We start from the raw sequence: 23139 nt of genomic DNA, 5'->3' as shown, positions 1-23139 counted from the left end.
AGAAAAATTTAACCATTTAGCATACGTATACGTCGTACATTAGAACATTGTGACTTTAATAAAACCTTCTCTAAGGTTTGATATTCATCACTAATATTTACAGTGGTTTTCATTCCTTTCTTTTAAAAACATGTAACCTGTTGCTTTGTAAATCATAACTGATGTTTTAGATATGTAAACATGTCGGGCCGAATAATAATGACGTATCGGATATGACGTCAAACTGATTTTACGTAGCTTTTGACTGAAATTGTTTCTGATGAAGTGTATAATGAAATTTAACTGGTCATCATTTCACTGCGAGTGAGTGCATACTTCGGAGATCAAGTGATATAGTCCTTACAACATTAAACTTAATAATTTTAGAACTTACATTTAAGTTACTTCCTTTATTAATTTTATTAAATATTTTAATATATATATTAGTTATAAAATTGATGATTTGTAATTTTTTGAAATGACTTGTAATTGAAATTGAAAATTAATTTTATTATTGTGATTATTGTGAATTATGTACTTTAATTGCGCACATAAAACGTGAATTTGGTGACAGTTTGCAAGAATATTTTTTATAAATTTTAGGTTTAGACTATCATTGCGCAAAACGGCAAGTTTCTTATGCCTTAAAAAATTTAGATTTTACGAAATTGTAAGAATTATTGTAAAATTTCGTTGCATCTTTTCAAAGTTATATGTATACGTTTCAGTATACGCGATAACATCACTATCCCTTTATCTAATGATGTATAAAATAGTTAACTGTATTTCTAACTTATTGAATAATCTTAACAATGGATAATGGATAATAATGAGCAGATTTAATTGCCTCCAGATAAATCCATCGTCTTTATACAGTAACTACTAAGCTATTGTTTCTCGTGCTGTTGTACAAGAAACAATCTTTTGAGTTAAACGATCCCTTTTGTTTGAAGGCACGAGAAATTTCCAGTTCCGATTTAGACTGAAGGAAAATAGTAATAGTAACCGTACACTATTATTGTTATAATGTTTGAGAAATAAATCGTGTAGTAAAGTAATTTGATCCGATTAACTGAACAAGTTCTCTTTAGAATAATAAACAATTAACATATAAATGGATGGTATTCCAGGTTTGTGTATGTGTCTGTTTATATGTATATGTAATAATTCTTCTTAATTTAATTATCGTGTATGTAATTAAAATACTAAAGGCTTTTTAAAGTTAAGGTTCATTTTATCTGATGTATAACTGAAATATATTACATAACAGCATAAAACAGTATAGATTTTATAATCAATAATTTAATTCATTGCAGATTTATTTTCTGCTGCAGTTCAAAATATATCTACTTCCAAAGATATCAACTTGTTTATTAACATAAATATACATTTTCTCCAATGCTGCTTTGTATTTTGTTTCTTGAATTTTATCAAATTTATGTAGTTTTTCATCTTGTTTTCCAAATTTTGTTATTCGTTTTTATGTTCTGAATAATTAATAATTTAAGTTCTGAGTCGAACTTCCCGTATTTTTAGTTCGTGCAATATTTTAGCGTGGAATTAAAGTATTTTTCAATTATTTCCACTTTATGAAGTTTATTTTTTATCTTTATTTCTGTTTATTTATTTCCCATTTCGTATCAAGTAAAAAAAAAGTAATATAATTTCAAAGGAAAAATTATTTATTTTTGGAAATTAAATTGAGAATGTTTTAAGTTTTGCAAGGAAATTTGTTGAATGATGCTGCTATATTTTATAAAATAAAATCTTAATTTATTTAAAATTCAGTACAGATGTAACTAGAGTAGTGTGCTCATATATTTTATAATGTGTTCTGTAATGCTTTTAAATCATATTCGCCGACTACAAGCTTATGATTCGTAAGGCCTGTGTATTTTAATTAAATGACTTATATACAAGTACAGTAAAGAAGGCTTATTTTTATTATTATTTATTAAGGCTTAATGAGTATTAAGGTTTACGTATACTATTAAGGCTTATTTTTTTATTATGTTTTATTGTAAACCCTGATGATATTATTTAATTATTTATTTATTTCTTTGTATATGTATCAAAATATGAACCTGCGGTACATTTGTGTTTCTGGATAGCAATTTTTAATGAAAAATTTATATTCTAGTATAACTTACGAATATAATGTAAATGTTTACAGAAATATTATTGCCTTAAAATTTTTAGCCTGATATTCTGATGAAATTTTGGAATTTATTAAAATCATATTTTGTTAATTCCTTTTTTTTGGAATGGAAAGAAAAAATAATTTCTTTCGGAAATATTAGGTTCTGTTCTTGTTTATTATTTTCTTATATCACCAATTTTTTTATCTAATAAATCTACGTCTAGGGGTGTTTAATTTAATCTTCCGGAATTAATGGAAGTAGACTCACAAATATTTTAGTAAAAATTAATTTTCTTATTCTTTTCCGTCGTAAGTTAGGCTGCAGTTTATTTTATTGGTTGAAGAGTCACAATTAGCTACTGCATGAAGATGCTGATTCCAAACGTAGATAAAAATTTTCACATAAATAAAAATTCGATAAACGATTAAGCTGGGTTTTTTAAATAATTGTTTTCGATTAGTTTGTAAATTTTTTTCTATAATTGTATCTAAATAGCTGAATTAAGGATCATCCGAGTATTAAATGTGTTGAATTCCAAGAAGGCTATTGAACACCTATAAAAAGATAAATTAACTGAAATCTATTCCAGGTATGTATAACCTTAGTCATCGTCTTTTCCATTTTTTTCAGATTTTTCCATGTCTTTATTCTCAAAGAACCCGTAAGTTATTTTTTAGGTTTTTAATTTCTTTTTAATCTCGCTCGTTATATTTTTTAGTCGTAATCAAAAAAATAAACGAAAATACTCTCATCGTATTGAAGAAAACCGCTTGTTGTGTTACACTATGAAATGCTATTGTTACTAAGAGTATTGTTAAAGAGGTTAGGTTTGTTTCATCTAGTTTTATCCTTAAAAAAGGGTATTTCAATAACTTGAATTCTTAATGGTTGATTTATAGTATTTTTGTATGCAGTAGATTATAAAAACAATATTCACATTTCTTAACATCTAAAAATAGTTAAATAAAATATATGTATATCAATATTAAAAAAAAGTATTATGCTTATTTAAAATTATTACCATAAAATATTAAATAGTATTATTATTTTCTGTGAAAAAAGTACATGGTTTTTTCTTACTGGGTATTTTTAAAGCATATCACGTTTAAAAAAAAATAGTTATAAAATGTGAGTATCGATAAAGAAAAATATTGAATATATTTTTTTACGAAATAAGTCTTATTTTGTCTCCGATAAAAAAATGTGTGCGCGCGCGCGCGCGCGTGTGTGTGTGTGTGTGTTAGATACGATATGGTGTATTACAGAGGGAATAAAAATAGAGCTGATGTGGCTATTTATTGTTACCTTATACGGAATTTTAAAATACCGTTACAGTTTACATTCAGTCTGGTTATCAAATAACAAGCAAATCGAGTGGCTTTCTTTAAAATATGGATCGATTTCCCAGTTTACCGGCTTTAGATTCAACTATCGGTCAATCTTTTTTTTCTACAGGTTACTGTTATTTTGAGGTTTTTTATAAAGAAAGTACATGATAAATATTGAATCTATTGTTTCTTTATAGATTACCGTTACCATAATGTTACTACGTATTTTTTTAGATTAGTATTCTCTTTGTTTAACATTGCATTCAGAAAATTTCGTGGGAATAAAATTACATATTAGTTGAAAAGTTTATAAAATAATAGTTCACAATCTTTTTTTTTTTTACTTTTTATATAAATATTACTAATAAACTGTATTACTGTAGTTAAATACAGCAATGGTAGTAATATTAATCAATGTATATTTCTTTTTAAAAAATAATGGTTTTTCAGAACTTTATCTCGTTTTCTGCGTTTACTAAAATTTTCTTCAATTTCAGTTTTCTTCTGGTAAAATCTTCTTTTGTGGAGTTGACTTTAGTATTTATTCAAAGAGAATAAAGTACAATATCTGGTTTTTGAAAACATGTGTTCATTTTCAGTGTCATGTCTTAATATTTTAAAATTTCAAAATGTAAGAAGTAACTAACAAGATTCTATCAGCAGGTTATTTCTATATTCAGTTTTCTTAAAAACAAGCTTACGCCTTTTAAAATTTTAATTTTTTTTTTTAATTTGTTACATTTAACTTTATATCTAATACAGTAAAAAATAAATAACGTGACTCTCTTTTTCGTGTGCTTGCAAGATTTTAGAAGAATTAGGCTTATTGAATAATTCAAAGGTTAATACTATAAAATCTCCTTGATGTTTGCTTATCCAAATGAGGCGTAAATACGAAATTAATATCTGAAATGTACTAAATTTATTAATGATTTTACGGTAATAGGGCACAGAATGAAAATTTACTTTCTTTACTTTTAGAGTACTGCGCTAAGGCAATTGCGAATGATGCATCTACTGGAATGAACTTCGCTGTTTATAATGAAGTTTTTCGTTTGCAGAGGTTACTGCTTATTGAGATTGGTGTTCCTATCGTACAGTGTATGGGGATGCGTTGTGTTTCGTGACCAAATGTGACCCAAATATGACCAAATTAATCTTAATGCTGCCTTTCAGAACTTTTTTATGATGAAAAAGAAACATGTTTGTATAATATAGTTACTGGGGCTGTAGAAAACGAAATAGTGGAGAGTTTTCAGTAACATTGCTCTTTTTACACCTAATTCTATCCATTTTTCTTAGAGATTACCTAAAATATACCTGTCTGTAAACCATTCATTGATACGTGTATTAAAATGCTGTATGCAGTTCAATAGTTAGTTAAGGAAGATGAGAATTTTTTATGGTATTTAATAATGAAGATCATGCCGACAATTCCTACTCGTATAATCCATAGTAGGCTTACCAAGTAAAATTATGACGTGTAGAAACCACTGAATTTCCTTTTTCCCAAGAATAAAAAGAATGCCGTATCTGGCTTCCAAGGAAATGGGGGAGAGTGAAGTGGTTTTTGTTGCCTTCTTTATTGCCTTCGATTATATAATAAAATATTAGAATCTATTTAAAATCTAGTGACAATTTGCTCAGTGATACCTTCATATTGTTAATTCTAAGGAACTGGTTGTGTGATGAAGATCATTATTTATAAAGAAAGCAATCTGACCCCGTTGTCCTTCAGGTGCTTTACGTGTGTTACATCATAAGAAGGAACTGGATAGGTAATGTAAAAAAAAAATAAATTAATATTCCCTTTTCTGTGAGAAGCAATGATTTTTATGTAGTGTTTCCATTTAGTAAAACTACCTATTGTAATGGGTGCCATGATTCGACTTCTGGAAAATTTCGACAATCTTTGCGTTTCACATCTCCCAGAACCCAAAACCACCATCAGCTCAAATGTTTATATATATATATTTCACTTTCTTGTGGACACGATAACTGCCGTAATTTTGCGCCAATCATTTTCAAATTGTTCCTGAAAAATAACTCCACCCAATATCTCGGTCGAGTTTGTTAACAACCAAAATCGGACCAGGGGGGGTGGAAATGGGGAGGGCTTTTACGAAAAAAGAAACTATTGTTATAACTTTCTTATTAAGTAGAATATCGAATTCGTTTAAAGTTCCTACTGTTCTTTGGAAGGACCTAAAATTTATCTAAGTAAAGTTTTTTATATCATCAACCACTGACTTAAGGGGTTGAAAAATTGGGGTTTCGAAGATAAAAAAGAATCACACCTCCCGTAATAGGCACAGTATCAAATCGGTTTAAAGTAGTCGTTAGTCCTCTAAATATTACTTATAGGTAATACCTATAGGGTAACTCCTATAAACATTGCCTATAGAGTTTAGAGGTTTCTCTAAACATTACCTATAAGTAATGTTTTTCAGACAGTTTTTTCAGAGATTTTTCAGACAGTTTAGAAATAATTCAGACAAAGGTTATAACCTTTGTCTGAAACAATTTTTGATAAAAAAGGGATTTTTAAAATTTATATACCACATATTCCTTCGTATTCATAATTTTTGTTATATAAAAGGAGAATTTTGTGATATTTCTTAAAAGTTCGTAAAATGTAAAAACTAACAAATTATGCAAAAAAGTTTATTATGTAGAGAATTTATATTGTTTTTATTAAAATTTAATATTTAAAAAAGTTTTTTTTGGCGAAATTTTATTATACGTAAAAAACCATTTTTAAGTTCTTAAGATATATTTATTAGACACACAGAAAAGCCAAGATTAGTAAATAAGAGAAATAAATAAATTTTATTGTCCATTAATATTTTGTATTGTACAAAATACCTTTGCTGTAATATCTTATCTTTGGTGTAATCAATATTAATTAATAATTTCAGCTGTTTATGGACATATACGAGTATTACTATATATTTTGCCCATAACTACGCTTACTAGATCACACCAGGTGTTATGACAGCAAGTACGCGATGCATGGCGTTTGTAGTATTTCAACTTATTGCATTCCATCTTTGTTATAATGGTAACGGTGATCAAACAAGGCTTACGTTTGGCTTGCTTGATTATTATTAACCTGCTTTGAAACTTGTGAAAGCACGTTGTAATTATTTGACACAAATATGTACTTTATTAAGTTACATTATGAGACCTTTAATAAGGAATTAATTTGCGGAGCTTAATTAAAATTTATTACAGCATTGAATTTATGAATTATTTTTAAAAAATGTATCTTTTATGTAAATTGTAAGTTTTCTCTTTTTTTTCAGAATAGGAAAAAATATGTATTTGACAATCTTTTATGAATATATGTATATTGTACATGTTTGTGTAACTCCTAAACGGCTGACGGATTTTCATGAATAACGTATAACATTTAATGTCTAAGTTTTTCTAGTGATATTAGGTATCTGATTTTAAAAAACTCAGCAGACTTTACTTAACATAATGTTTCATTACAATAGAACTCGTGCCGAATAGTTAAAAAATATAACAATATTATTTATTTAGAATTGGTGAAACCTCTGCTGCTGTATCCGTTCTATTTAATCTCCCTATCAAAAATCAGTGTTTTCCATACATACGTCTCTTTTTTCACATAAGATATTTTATTTATTTCTCTTTCTGTAGATATATTCATACTATTTAGAAAAAAAAAAGAATAAAAATTTATTTGTTTTTTTATTATTAATTGTTTTTATGATATAAAGTCCGTTTTTGATTGCTATGAACGTAAAGAAATCATGCTTTTTACTTCCTTGTATGAAGTAAATGAAGTATTGTGATCACGAAAAATTTCGGTTTTCAGATTTCAACGGAAATATCCATTTTGACCATCCCCGAATTCATTTTGACTTTGGCGTGTCGTCTGTACGTACTTATGTGCGTATATATCTCCCATAACTCAAAAACTATTAGCCGTAGGATGTTAAAATTTTGATTTAGGACTGTTGTAACATCGAGTTGTGCACCTCTCTTTTTGATTGTAATCGACTGGACTAAAAGTGTCCAAAAAAGCCCAAAATCCAAAACATTTGGATTTTGTCTTAACTGAAAAAATGATTAACTGAAAACTGAACACATTAATATTTGGGTCTTAAAAGGGGTAGGTTCATCAATTCAAATACAACTTCATCTCCTTTTTTTAATTTAAATATAATGATTTATTAACAATTATTTACCTGTGATTGTAAAAAAAATTACAATAAATTCAATAATAACAATAAAAAATAAATAAAATTAATATCAGAAGTTATTAATGAAATAAAATTTTATGTACTTTTCATTATAAAAAAAAAAAAATATGTATATGTTATATAATAGGCGTACAAGGAAATCATGTGATGTTCACATCAGATTTTTTAAAAACATTCCCCATACCTACTTTTCTACAACAAAAAAATTCAAGTACTACTTTCTTTTATTTCTGAAATGTTTCAATTTTGTTTTTTTTTTTAACTAAGAAATCAAATTTTAATGAGTTATTTAAAACCACTGTCTCTATTAAAATTATATAAAATGATCACATAATTACTTTCTTTGTATATCACCATACTGAGGTAATTTTCAATTTTAAAATTTTATTTTTCTATCATTTGAAAAAAAGTTTAGTTTTGTTCATTATAAGATCTAAAAGAAATAATGGTAATAAAACTATTATATTATTTATATATTATAAACTGTATTATAGGTATTTATTTTATATCATAAACAATTGATATTGTTAAAATAATAATTACCAAATTATACTTAATTACTGTTCTTTAAGTTTTAAAGGATTTTTCATTAAAAAAATCTGTGTTTTCGTAGAATAAATTGAAAATTCTATTTAAAATAAAACTAAAACTAGATACGGAAAATTCTTCGTTTCCAGTTTTTTGTATTGAGCAATATAACTATATTTTTTACATATAAGTAACTGAAATAGCTGAAATATTGGACGACCTAGTCTTATACTATAGGACGTATGCTCTACTCTAACTTATACATTATACATAAAAATAAGTTGGTATCTTAGTTTGCAAAATTCTTTGAATTAAAGCGTCCTGTTTTTAACAATATTATTGTTTTTACAGTATTTAATTTTTATCTGTTTGGAGGAGATAAAACATTTCAAAATCATTTTATTTAAAAGAAATAAAAAAAACATTATATAATCCTTTGTTGTTGTATCGAATAGAAATAAATGGAGAGACATTTGTTTTGTGTATGTGTATTTTTGTGTCCGATTGGTTTGTTCACAATTTTATTGTTCATTAAGTATTCATTTGAAATTTCCTGGATTTTAAATCGATACATTCTTTGTAAAGTTTCACTTCAATTTGTGTGTTTTCCCCTAATCCTAAAATTATTTTCTATTTAGAATTACTATATCATCAGCAAATCGTAGCATCTCTATGTTTTCACCTTGCACTGTTACTCTGATTCTATTCTATTTAATAATATTCATTATTTTTATTCTTTACGTAAATGAGAATTTAAAATATTTTTAACTTGTTTAATCTACTCTTTACCTAGATAATACCGATTAGGTATTATTTATTTTAACAACTAATATTTTTTTTGTTTGAAAATTTAATTTAACAACCTAATATTTTTAAATCTTATGAGTTATAGCTAAAATTCTTTACATTTGCTTAAAATATACTACGTTAAGTAAATATTATTGAAGTAACACCTAAGTAGTACTTAATTTTTTAATGTAAAAAACTTTTATTGAATATGAAGTATTTCTTTATTTTTTGAATCCTGTGTTCTTTAGAATACAATTTTCATTTTTTGAGAGTTTACAGGACAGTTTCATAGAATTAATTAATGCCATAAAGAGATGTATAATTACATAATAACATGTAGCATATAGGTAATTTTTTTTTGTTGTATTATGAAATGATGGCTTACGACAAAATCCCAACTGTATCTCATTGTAATCCCAACTAAAGCTCGGCAATAAACCGTTTCTTATCTCAGATTAAATTATCCTACGTTACAAAATGATTTTTTGAACTCAAATATCAAAGTTGCTGTTTAAATTTATAGAATTGAATAACGGCAATTCAAATCAAAGTAAAAGTACCCATTTGTTTAATTGAATTTGAACTAATTCTAAAGCTGGCGAGTTTGAGAAATAGTGTATGGTGTACTAAATAAATACTAAATTGGTTGTACTAATATAAATTGGTTTTGTAACAAAACCAATTAGAGCGTAATCTAATCTATTATCAGTTACAAAAAATAAACATATAATTTTTCTGTGTTTTTTTTGCTAATACCATAAAGATGCTGAGTTTCCGATCTGCATGGCACCTTAATTAAATGTCATTGTGTTCAAATAATTCAGTATTCTTGTAATTTTTTTAAGCTTTTTACAGAATAAATAGCAGTATAGAAATGAAAATAAAGGTATATGTTTATTTTTGTAGTTAAATGCCCCCAAAAAATAATAAATACTGTTGTAGTCTTTTCTAATTTTTTTTTATTAACTTTTTCCCCGAAAAACTACTTCAAAGTAGTTTATATATATATATAAACTGATATAAGCCTTCTTATCATAATACTATTAAAAATTATAATGGCCACATGTTATTATGTAAATGTACATCTTTTTACGGCATTAATGAACTCTATGAAAATCGTCCGTAAACTCTCAAACAATGAAAATTGTATTCTAAAGAACGCAGAATTCACAAAATAAAGACATAATTTATTTTTAATGAAAGTCTTTTACGTTAAAAAATTAAGTACTATTAGGGTTACTTCAATAATATTTATTTAACGTACATATATATTCATAGTTACACGCATGCAAGATTACCGGGAAGAATTGTAAATCCTATTTTGAGTGAGGGGAAGAATGATTGAAGCCTCGACTGGCAGTCATTGGTTTTTCTATGAAAAATATTTATTATTGAAGAGTTTAGAAAATGTCAGACACGCAGACGTCTTGTTGAAGAAATTCTAACAAATTTTGTTTTTTTGTACAATATAGTTAGTAAATAAAGTTATGTAAATAAATATTTTAGAAAATTAAATCTGTTTTATTTATAAAATTTAACTTGAACGTTATGAAGTAAAAATTTATGTTCTCTTTGGGAACTTTTTAGTACTTATTTTGTATGATAAATACGGTATACTAAAGTGCCATGAAGGTATTTCTTTGTATCTTTATTTCAACACTAATTCATCATCGTTAAAATTAATTTTTTAACGTTTGTAATAGTACGTGTTATTATTTAAAATATTAAAAAAATAAATAAAACTAAAGTGTAAAAAATAATAAAAGTATTAATAAAAGTTAAGTTTCTGCCAAGTTGTGGATTAGTAAATTGTTAGTTGTTTGCATCATTTGGTGCCGAATTCTGAAAATGAAAACTGAAAAAATATTTACAAAATAAACAATTTTTTACATTTTCGGGTGGTTTTTTGATATAGATTTTTTTTTTGTCTTCAGTCATTGGACTGGTTCGATGCAGCTCTCCATGATTCCCTATCTAGTGCCAGTCGTTTCATTTTGGTATTCCCCTACATCCTACATATCTAACAATAATTTTGCATATTCCAAACGTTATATGCCTTCACAATTTTTCCCATCTACCTGTCACTTTATCCACCCATCTGATTTTTAACATTCTCCTATAGCATCACATTTCAAAAGCTTCTAATCTTTTCTTCTCAGGTACTCCGATTGTCCAATTTTCACTTCCATATAAAGCGACGTTCCAAACATATACTTTCCAAAATCTTTTCCTGACATTTAAATTAATTTTTGATGTAAACAAATTATATTTCTGACTGAAAGGTCGTTTCGTCTGTACTATTCGCATTTTATATCGCTTTTGCTTTTTCCATCTTTAGTAATTCTACTTCCCAAATAACAAAATTCTTCTACCTCCGTAGTCTTTTCTCGTCCTATTTTTATATTCATTGGTCCATCTACTTTATATCTACTACGTTTCATTACTTTCGTTTGGTTCAAATGCATTTTCATGTAGTAGTTCTTGTGAAGGACTTCATCCATGCCACTCATTGTTCCTTCTAAATCTATGTTTAGCACTGCTTATCTTTCTTAACTTCATTCTTTTATCTTTTACTGACGGGTTTTGGAACCACTCCATTGTCAAAACTTATTGTACTCAAACAAAATTACAATTTCTAATTTAAGTACAATAATTTTTGACAATGGAATTGTTCCGAAACGCGTTAAAAAGAGATAAAAGAATAAAGCTATGAATGGTAAGCAGTACTAAACAAAGAATCTACAGTGATCTGGGAGAAAAGATAACAGTAATTATTATCTTAAGAACCACAGTTTTAAACAAAAATATTGGATTTTAGCCTTCTTGCAAGCATTTAGATATAAATAATGATCTTTAGAAATTTTGCTTTTTCAAAAATTATAGTAATTTAAAAAGAAAACAGAAAATTAATTCAGGATGCAAGGTTCAATGAAAGCAATAAAATGAATTACTTGCTTGAAACTATTACGTATTTTCATACGTTTGCATTTCATTTCTCAACAACATGATGAAATTAAGATCGAAAAGCTGGGTAAAATTATAAATTAATAAATTTTCTATATGCAAACAGGAATCAGTAAAAATCTTGTATTATAAAAAATAAATTTTTGTACTTTATAGTTAAAAATTTCTGGCTGGATTATAATTGAATTCACCCTTTATTGTTTTTTAAAATAGAAGTTATTTCGTTTATTATTATTGCCAATTATGTTTTTAATGCTTTTACTACTACCACTTTACGGCCGGCGTACTAATACTTATACTGTATACTACTGTTGTGAATTTAACATTTTTATGTCTGTATAAGTATAAAAAATACATCATTTAATTCCGGATATTTTTTTTGTTTCATTAATGTACTTGAATGATCTATGTAATTCTATTTATTTGTGGACATTTTTTTATTTTCCTCCGGTAGATGTAATTTAAGGGTAGTATTTAAATTACCGGTTTTAAAAAGTCACTGTGAGTTATTAATAAACGTGTGTGTGTGTGTGTGTGTGTGTATATATGTATATATATATGTGTGTGTGTGTGTGTGTGTGTGTGTGTGTGTGTGTGTGTGTGTGTGTGTGTGTATACGAATGTATATTTGCATAAACTTCAAACTCTATTATATTAAACATGAATCAGCCCTTTTTTTGTAGCATGTGTATAGTTTATAGCTCTCCAACGAATCAAAATCGTCTGACTTTAATAAGTCATAAAAAGATTTTTTTTTTTTTTTTTTGTTTATGTTCGGTATAAAGTTTTTAACTACGTATTGTTTTTATGAAATCGTTTTATACATTTACGTAAAAATTAACAAACTAATAAATTTCAATTCGTTTATTTTTTGTGATTAAAACCTTTTATTTTTTCATTTATTTTTTTTTAAGCACTCAAAGCAGTTTCTTTTTATTTTTTCAGGGAATTAAAAAATTTTATTGAAAAAAGTTTTTCGATATAATATAGGTTTATGATGCAGTATACACCCTATCTTTTTATTTCGCTTCTTATGACTGAATCATCTTCCAGTGTTTTCTGTTCATCTGTGTATTTACAAAACTATGGTTGGTATTCCTTTTAATCTCGTCTACCCGTCGTCTGTATGTTTCTTTCTTCTTGCGTATCAAGATGCATCTTCTATACAGACATCGTTTTACACAGACTGATCAGAAATAATTAATGGTTGCTTGTATACAGGTACGTGGAGAAGGTACGTCATATTTATTCTATACGTTTTAAATAACCAGCACCTCAACCTTTATCGGTTCATGTATTCATTTAATGGGTCTTCATAGGTTTTCATACATATTATTTGGTAACCGTTGAAAATTTCTTTTAATTTGATGTTCTAAAATAGAAAAATATTTTATTTGAGATTTTTATTTGTACCTATTACCCAGTTTTGTTAAAATGAACTCTAGTTATCAGCTTTATCTGTGTTTTACTTTGGGTTTTATGTAAAAGATTTTATTGTTATAATTTTTCCCGATTTTTATTATTATTATTATTTTTCAACTATTCAGATTTTTCTAACAAATTGTGAAGTTTATTTTGTTAGTTATAATCAACATCATTACTGTTACTATTAGTGTGTTCATATTCTTAAAAAAATAGTTTTTTTTCAAATTATTTTATTAAGACTAGGGATTTCAATATTAATTCTTTTATTTTTCTATTTTAATGTTCATTTTGTCTTTAATTTTATGCTTATAACTTTACGCTTATAAATTTTGATTATTGTTACTTATTTTCAGTTATTATTTTTATCACTTTTAACAGATAAAAATTAATGATTAATTTTAACTGTGTAATAATTAAAACACCATTTAGACCAGTTAGAATTCTTGTTGGAGAATATGAAATAAAAAACGGTTGGCAAAAGCACATGTTATAAGGAGGGTTTTATGTATGTTGTTGTTGTTGTATTTTGGTTCTAGAAAGGGTAGTTTGTAGATAAGAGAGAGTTAGGGGGAGGTTTAAAGGAGAAATGTGGAATAGGGAACGTCGTATCCATTAGTGGATGAACCATTGTAGACCCCATTGTTTTCCCAGCATTAGGCTACAACAAAAGGGAAATATCAATGCATATCATCCCATTGTCCACGGACTATTTCATTACACAAATCATTTCTCCTTTGCATCTGTCTCATTCTGTTTTCATCCTTCTCCAGTATTCTGTTTGTCGTTTGGTCTCTCTTTATCCTATCATTACGAAAACCGAATCGGTTGTTCTCGCTATTTTCATTCGAATCTATCGGCTAACCATCTCTTAGACTTTATAATCATTTTAACAAAGAAAGCTATCATCATGGTTGTAGATATTGTATTACGCAGTTAAGGCGTCTGATTCGAATTTCTTACTTTATCTACGACTTGTGTAAGTACTCGATCAGTACAAAAGAGCCCTCTAGTTAACCTCATAATTATACTTAGTTTACGAGTACGCAATGTCATTTATTTTCTTTACTAGAAGCAACATTGTGAGTTACATTCTGTTCTGTATTTGTTCACAACTTTCAATTATTTCATATTATAGTAATTATTGTAAACATTTTTATTGCTTTAAAAATAACTATTATTAATACCATTATGTTGTAAAGTTAAATAAATAAATAATTTTTTCCGTTGATAATAATAAGTATAATTATAATAAAAATCAAACAAGAAACTGAAATACGGTTAACTTTATTATATATAATAAATGTTTCTTATAAAAATAGTAATAAGAATAATTTTACTGTTAGAATAACTTTATCATTATACTTTGCTGTTATAAAAATTCAACTAATTTCGTCTGGTTTGTTCATAAATTTTATGTTTTTCTAGGGAGCAGTTAAAAAATATTTTATTTTTTCATTCATTACGTTTTATGTGTGTAAAAGTTAAGTTCAGTATCTCAAAAACGTATACATGTATAAGTATATAGTATTACACAACCGATTATAGTACCTAGCCTCATAAGAAACACCGTCACTGTTCATAATAAAATAGCTGGATAAAGAATGTCATTACCGTCACGAAGAGCAATTTTAATAACCGATACTCGGTACTACTTGCATTTAGGATGCTTTACATACACCAAATCTATATGCTGAATAGGACAGGTAGTGAAAACCAAACAATATACATCATTGTAACTAATAGAGTATTTAGGAATTTTGAGTTTAATTAATTATTGTAAAATAAAAATCATCATATTTCGGTAAAACCTCGGTCGTTAAATTATGAAAAACTAAGGTCTCTTTTAATCGAATAATTAATTTTTATTAATAAAATAAAAACTTAAAATGCTGTCTAAAAAGATTTTTAAATGTTTTCGAATTTTACGTATAAAAAAATGTAATGTATATAACTTGTGATTCGATGGGCTTGATATGCAGCTGCGTATTCGAATCTCTGAAGGTAACAAGAAACTTTGCTGCTTGCGTTTCCTTTTTTTTAGGCGTGGTGTGCTTGCTACATTTAAGGATGGTTTTATCATTACTGTTAGTAACTAGTGTCGCATGTAAGATCGCCTTTAACGGTTGAATTATGACACCTAAGTACTTATCAATTTGTATATGTCAAGTGATAACGATACGCTGAGTTAAATTTACTGTCGCACATAATCATAGTTGTAAGAAACATTGCGTTATTACAATGGGAAATGAAACCGATATTTTTGTTATTTCAGTTGTATATATTTTAATTGTATTTATTATTATTATATATTTTTATGTAATCTTTCACCAAGACAAAGATAGAATTACTCTTTGTGGAAGGCCATGAAGGAACTTCAGTGGCCATCGCCTCAGTTCTTTCCACTAAAAAAGTCAGGTACATCTTGGGCTAGAAATGATGAGAAGGCTGACCTTTTTGCTAGTCAAATGCGATCGGTCATTTACCCAGTTAACATCTACAACGCTGGTAAAGAGAAAATTCTGGACTTCTTAGAAAGTCCGATTCCGATGAGCCTTCCGAATAAGCCTTTCTCATCTAGGAAAGTGCTAGAAGTGATTGAAAGAGAGCGGAACTCGAAGAAAGACCCTGGATTTGAATTGGTTACTAACAAAATGCTCCTTATGCTCCCATCTAAGGATGTAAGTTATATTACTCAACTGTTCTGTTGTATCCTTCAAACAACGTGTTATCCATCGGAGTGGAAATTTTCTCAAGTAGTGATTATGGTACCTAAGCAGGGCAAGTCAGTGCATGACGTGTCCTCGTACGGCCAATAAGCCTGCTGCATATTATATCTAACGTATTTTAAAGACTATTCCTTCAGAGATTATGGCTTGTGTTAGAGCAGGGGCAAGTTATTCGTGACAACCAATTCAGATTTCGGAGTGGTCTTTCCACCATGGAACAGACACACAGGATCATTCGTGTTGTCACTAACTGTTTGGAGGAAAAAAAATGATGTTCGTTCTGTTGGGTTAGACCTTCCAGCTGAGTGGTTGAAGAAATGGAGAATGATGGTCAATCAAGCGAAATCGACTCGCACGGCATTCGCGATGAGAAGGGGTGACTGCACAGACTGCGGGATGTAATCTCCATTTAGATGGAGATTATATCCCAGGAGATGAAAGTTTACGGTATAGTATTATCTAAATCGTCGTTTGACATTGCCGCCATTTTGGGTGCAGACATCGTACCCACTTTTTATTTGTATCATTTTTCTTGTCTTAAGGAGATCTTTAAAATGATGTTTCACACAAAGTGTTATTATTTAATAATCCCCAAAAGGGGGATAAAAGTTTATTTTTAGTCAAAAAGTAAAGTAATTGGCCGCTACCTTATCCTAAAAGTTACAGTAATCTGTAAAATCTGAAACGGTTTTAAAATGTTTGAGGGGTTTCCATACATTTGACTTAAAACAACAACCTATATTTTATTTTTTTACATATTTAATCAATTTTTTATTAAATTGTCGTTTGTTTTGTTTCAGGAATCGATATTTTGTCTTGCGAACTTATTCATAGTAATGATCCATCATTTATGATAAAAGGTATTTTTATTTTTTTATTACGTAAAAACATCATTAACCAACGATGATTACTCATTTTTAATGATCTGTGTTTCTTTATCTGATTCAGTCTATATATACGAATACCTCACATGAATTTATTTGTAGACAGTATTTTTAGTTTTATAACTGCTTAATTTTGTATTTGTTCTTTAATTTTATTTTGTTTCATTTGTTTTTAATACTGGGGAAAAAATAAATAATTTTTTATTTTATGAAAAACAATAATGGAAAGAAAGGTTATGCGGGTTCAAGTAATAAATCAGATAATTTTAAAACTCTTCTTTGATTTTGATAAGTTTTGTTGCATCTATAAGTTTCAGAATCCAGTAGTTTGCAGAATACATTTAAATTATATCCTTTCTTGAGTCCATAAATAACAAAAATTTAATAATATATTTTTTTAATCGATAGATTTTTCCATTAAAAATACCGTTCAATATCTTTTATTATGTGATTGATATTCGTATACGTAATCGGGTTATTTACTGTTTAAGGAAAAATAATGGCTTATTGCATATGGCTTGATTCTACGGGAGAGAAAGAGAATTAAATGTAGAACAATCGTATGAATAAAAAAAAAACATTTAAAATTTTATTATTTTTATTTAATTGATTATTAAATAACTACTTTAAATATTTTTTTTAACTGTGATTAATTAATCTTCTTTGTTGAATAATCTTAGATTTTGAAATTTTTATAAACATAAAACTTTCAGTACTTTATAGCGTTGCTATAAAACAAAAAAGTCATAAAATTACTGTTTTTAATGGTACTTGTAATTTTATTTAAGAGATTACACTGCTTACATACGGGTAATTAAATGTTCAAATAATTTTATATATTTTAACTTTTACGTATTATGGTTGTAATATAAGATACTTCTACTTTTTCTATTATTACGAGTAGTCTTTTCTCTATCCGAAAATTTCTTAATTATTGTATTTATTTACTGTATGGTTGTCTTATACTAACGTGATTTTAATAATCACGTTAATAATCATTTTAAGAACAACTCCTGATCGGCCATGGGGTCTTTCGTTCATACCAAATGGGCGAAGAAGAGCTGAAGACCAATTCTAGATCTACTGTCGGGAGTTAGACACTCCGGAACACGTGATTTTCCAGTGTCCGTAGTGGGACGAGGAACGCCGCGACTCTACTGCCGTAACTGGGCATCTCGAGGTGAGGACCGTCGTTGGAACGATGTTACGCAGTTCGGTGGACTTCAACACTGTGACGGGTTTTGTGTCGGGAATACTGCAAATAAAATATCGTAAAGCGATGAGGGTGAGGGCAGCTCCGTACGGAGCTGCCGTTCGCCCGTGCTTGCACTGGTGGGCGGTGGTGATGAATTGCGCGGGGAATCTCGAGCCCCTGAGTTAAACGACTGAGTCCCGGCGGGGCCGTCCCTTCGGGGGCGTCTCCGTTGAGGCAAAGCTCTAAGGACTGGTTGCTGGGTGATGGTGGCCGGGAACGGCATAACCGGGCCTGGCTTTTCCCTCATCTGGTGGCTAGCGGCAAAGGCATCTCCCGGAACCTTGTTCATGCTTAATTGGGTTTCTGGTTCCGGGAGGCAGGGTTAACAAAAAAACAAGATATTAATAGTCTGCCTCCGTGGCGCGATGGTATAGTCTCGGCCTTTCACCCGGAGGTCCCGGGTTCGAATCCTGGTCAGGCATGGCATTTTCACACGCTACATCTGTCTCATCCTCTAAAGTTATACCTAACGGTAGTCCCGGAAGTTTAAAAAAAAACTGATTTTAATAAAATTTCAGTCTAATAATAAAACTAGATTTATGAGGTAGATATTATTTATTTTACAATTTAACTGTTCGTGACTGTATTGGTAAAATTATTATTATAAATGTTTCCTGAATTCATGTCTACTACACACAGTACTAGATTTTTGTTTAATGCCCCTGAGTCCTAGTGGACTCGAATATTTTATTTCTTTTTTTAGTTCCTTTCTTTTGTCATTCTTTTCATTTGTCGTACGTTTTTACTCGGTACCGAGTCGTTATTTACCTTTAATTTAGCATATTTTTCACAGAATATAAATTTATCTTAATTTTTAATGAAGAGGGTTTTTAGGTTTTTTTTCCTAATGTAAAGGTTTCGTGCTGCATTTTATCCGTACGTTAACCTTTAGATAATTTAATGATAAAAAAATACATCGTAGGATGAAGAATAATTTTAAACGCCTATATGAATTTCTTTGATAGTAACTAAAAAATATCAAACTTTATTTAACTTTTAAATATAATATACTTGAAATAATTAAACCGCAGCTGTGTAATGCAATGATGCATTTTACATACAAAAAAAAAAATCGTAAATATATCTTCTATAAATAATTTACAAAATTATTTTAAACTAGTCGATTTTTATTTATTATAATCATTAATTAATTAAAAACAACAGCTATAACAATAGGTAAAAGAAATTAATTAAAATGTAAGAGATACGTTAAGTTATTAAATTTCAAATAGAAAAGTGTTTATAGAATGTTTAACAAATAGGCTGTGTTCTTTTTTTGTGGTTTATTTTTTTTTTACAAAGATTTAGCACGCATCGTAGAACTTGTCACGGTCGGCCGATAAGCGAAAAGGGAGGCTGCTTTTTTTTAGGAAAAATTTGGTAGGTAGGGTTAGCGTAAAACTGGGCGTTATATTTTCCCTTTATTAAATACTCTCTTGATATATTGGTTGTATTAATTATGCTGTATATAGCTCTTTCATAGTTAGCGTATATGTATTTTTTCTTTTCTTTTTTTTAGCTTTTTTCAGCGTACGTTAATGGTTTATTTTACATAATACTGTATTTGTATTGTGTGCACTTTAGTAATTGTCAAACGTAATTAATTTTTGAGCATTCTCTTACGTATTTTATTTTATTTATAATCCTAAAAGCATTGTGAAACGTAATTAATTATTTTATATGTTTATACAATGATAGTATGATTATTGGTGTTTTGTGGTAAGTGCTGCAAGCGCTTATTTATATATGCAAAATAATAATGAATAATATTACAGTATACAAATTTTAATATAATTACTTAAAACACAGATATACATCGATTTACCATAATGAATTAATATTGAGGGACTTTTATTTGCTTTGATTATCATCGTAAAAACTAAATTGGAATACTGTTTACAATAATATACTGTTGTAGCCTACATATAAATTAATGAAAATCAATTTTTTCCCCCTTCTCACGACGGCAAATGTCTATTTTTTAACTTTCAACATTTGTTCTTATGACATATATATATGTCATTTTAGATAACTCACTATATATATATATATATATATATATATATATATAGTGAATTAAGTAGGTGATTAACTTAATTCTGAATATTTATTCTTCCCATTGCATATCTCCTCTTCTGTATTCGATTCTCTCTAATAAAGTATTGGGTATATTCATTTTTTTTATTTTTATAATCTTATGTAAGAATTGTGTTATGAAAAAAAAGAGTAGGAAAAAAATGTGTGTATGATAATTGCCAAAAGGTTTGAAATTCCGACCTGGTTAATTTATGTTACCTTAAGATTTAGCTGTTTTTTTTTTTGTTTTTTTTTTTTTAAATTTTCCTTTAATAATAAAAGCTAATCGATTGTAAAGGAAATTTTTAACTATTGTTTTTGGGTCTTAAAACAAAATAAACTCCAATTTTTCATGTTTGAAGTTCTGATACTTTATTTCTATTTTTTAAAAAAAAACTGTAATTATTGTTATTATTGTGTGAAATTGAATATTTATAAGCGTTTACTGTGTATTCTATTAGCATTTTTATTATCTGACAGTCTATTTTGATTTCAGGTTATGTTAAAGTTAAGTAACATTTTTAGACACGGTCATCCCAAAAACATAATTTTATAACAAAAAGAAAATAAACGAAACATGTTATTTGATTTTCAAAAAACTTATTTAAAAAATCACGACAGCTGTTACGGTAAACAGTACCTTCCACAGATGTTACGAACAGAATATACTGTTCGAAAGGTTCATGCTGTTTACTGTGAGTACCCTGTTTATTGTAGAAGGTACTGTGTAACGGAACAGCTATCGTGATTTTTTTTCAATAAATTTTGTGAAAATGAAATATTTCGTTTATGTTCTTTTTTCCTTTTTGTAATGATGTATTTTCACCCATCGATTATAATTTTACAAAAGACAAAAATAAAAATTTGGCTTTATTATTATTTAACGTAGATTATAAAGAAAAAAATTTTTGCATAATAGTAATTAATACCGGGCTAGCTTTTCTGTACTGATTGTCCTCGGTTAAATCATTCACACTTTAAAACCGACAGTAGTGCTAATTAATGTACGGTACAAGTTTTTGAAATTGTAAGTACTATCCCTTTGAACCATATCTCTCATTCATCAACTTATGTATTTTCTTCTCCTGACTTCAGATAACTATCTCAATTCAAATTCATTGGGTGTTTGTTTAATAGCATAGAATATAATTAAAATCTGCATACTACTCGTATTGCTTCCTGTTGCTACCAGAAATGTTTGATTCATGTCTGAAATTGCTCTTTTAAATTCATGTTTAATTTCACTTTAGAAATTTAATATGTAATGCACATTATCTTCATCCGTATATTAATGAATTAAAAGTTAATATATTAATTATTTGTTATTAATTACTACTAGTTTTTAAAGTGCTGATACAGGTTACTCCTTCAGATTTGCTTAATTTTATCATTTTTTCGTCAGGTTGGATTGTGAATTATACCTTTAACAACTTTGGACTTATGAGATTGGGCATGAAGAAATTATTTAATTGGAAGAGCTTATTTATATATTTACAAAACTGCATCGGCTTTATTGGGATTCAATAGACATTCTTACATAGTTTTTTTTTTTTACGATACATGACATTTTTAGGCTATAAATATTAATAATTTCAGCATATTTTATGGTTAGAAAAATTCCCTAAGTTATTAAAATCTGAAGATTTTTTTAAAAGATCGCCATATTTGGACGTCCCAAAAAAAAATTAATAGTTTTTGGTGCATGATGTAGTGATTTTAAAAGTCTGTACAAAGTTAAAAACAAATGGAAGTTTATTTCAGGAAAATATGATTTAAAATCGGTGAAACATATATACCTCTTTGCGGTATACAAAGTATATGAATAAAATATTGTATTTGATAAAAAAAATTGTAACATATATTTATTTTTCTTCTTAGATTATAAACCATGTCATTTATGTACCTTCAATTTCGTATTTTAATACTGGTTTTATATATTCAAGTAAACATCAGTTTTCGAAATAAATTTTTGTTAAATTTTCTATAATAAATGAACTAGTTATTTTTTTTCTGAATACGTTTTAGCGATAAGAGACATTTTGAAATAATATTTGAAGGGTAGTTTACTTCATGTACGTTGGTCTTAAAATAGAGTTTTTATTTAGCAAAAGAAAGAAATCGCGTGCACATCCATGATGAGATATGTCATATACATGAATGAATATATTTACCTTCATAAACATAAAGAAAATTTGCAAAGATTAAAAAAAAGGGGCAGTAACAGTGCTGTGTATTATTTTACCGTTGACGTGAAGTATTTTTTTACCATCTTGCAATCTTATAACCTAATTGTAAACATTAATAGACGTCCTATTTTCTAGTTCAATTCTTGTTTAATTGTCAAGAATGTATTTATAATACAGACAGTTGGGGTTTTGCACTTTTTAATTCAATAAACTAACTGTATCTGCCCATTACGGTAACAGTCCAGTGACCTATTAACTCATCTTTAAGCTCAGATTTTTATTTACAATATTCATTTAGAAACTGTTTTCATGAATTTTCGCATCATTCTCAAAAAGTGTAAAATTCATTCTTCATCTGGTGGTAAAACGTTTAAAATCAATATTACTGTTATATAATTAAATTTGTGCTGAAGTATAACTCAGAATGTAATAAAAAAACTCAGTCGATTGTATTTTTTAATTGTTTAGAAAACTTTTTTTTATATCTAAAGATTTATTCCTACTATTAATCTTGTGATAAAAATTGATAACTGTATATTTTCACCCAGAGAGGCTTCATTTAGAGAAAATATAGGATAAGTTTAAGTTATTTATACTAGTGTTCTTGATTTATATTTCCGATATAA

This window comes from Lycorma delicatula, chromosome 2 (genome assembly GCF_047948215.1).
Source record: "Lycorma delicatula isolate Av1 chromosome 2, ASM4794821v1, whole genome shotgun sequence".
NCBI lineage: Eukaryota > Metazoa > Arthropoda > Insecta > Hemiptera > Fulgoridae > Lycorma > Lycorma delicatula.
This window is presented reverse-complemented; position numbering follows the sequence as displayed.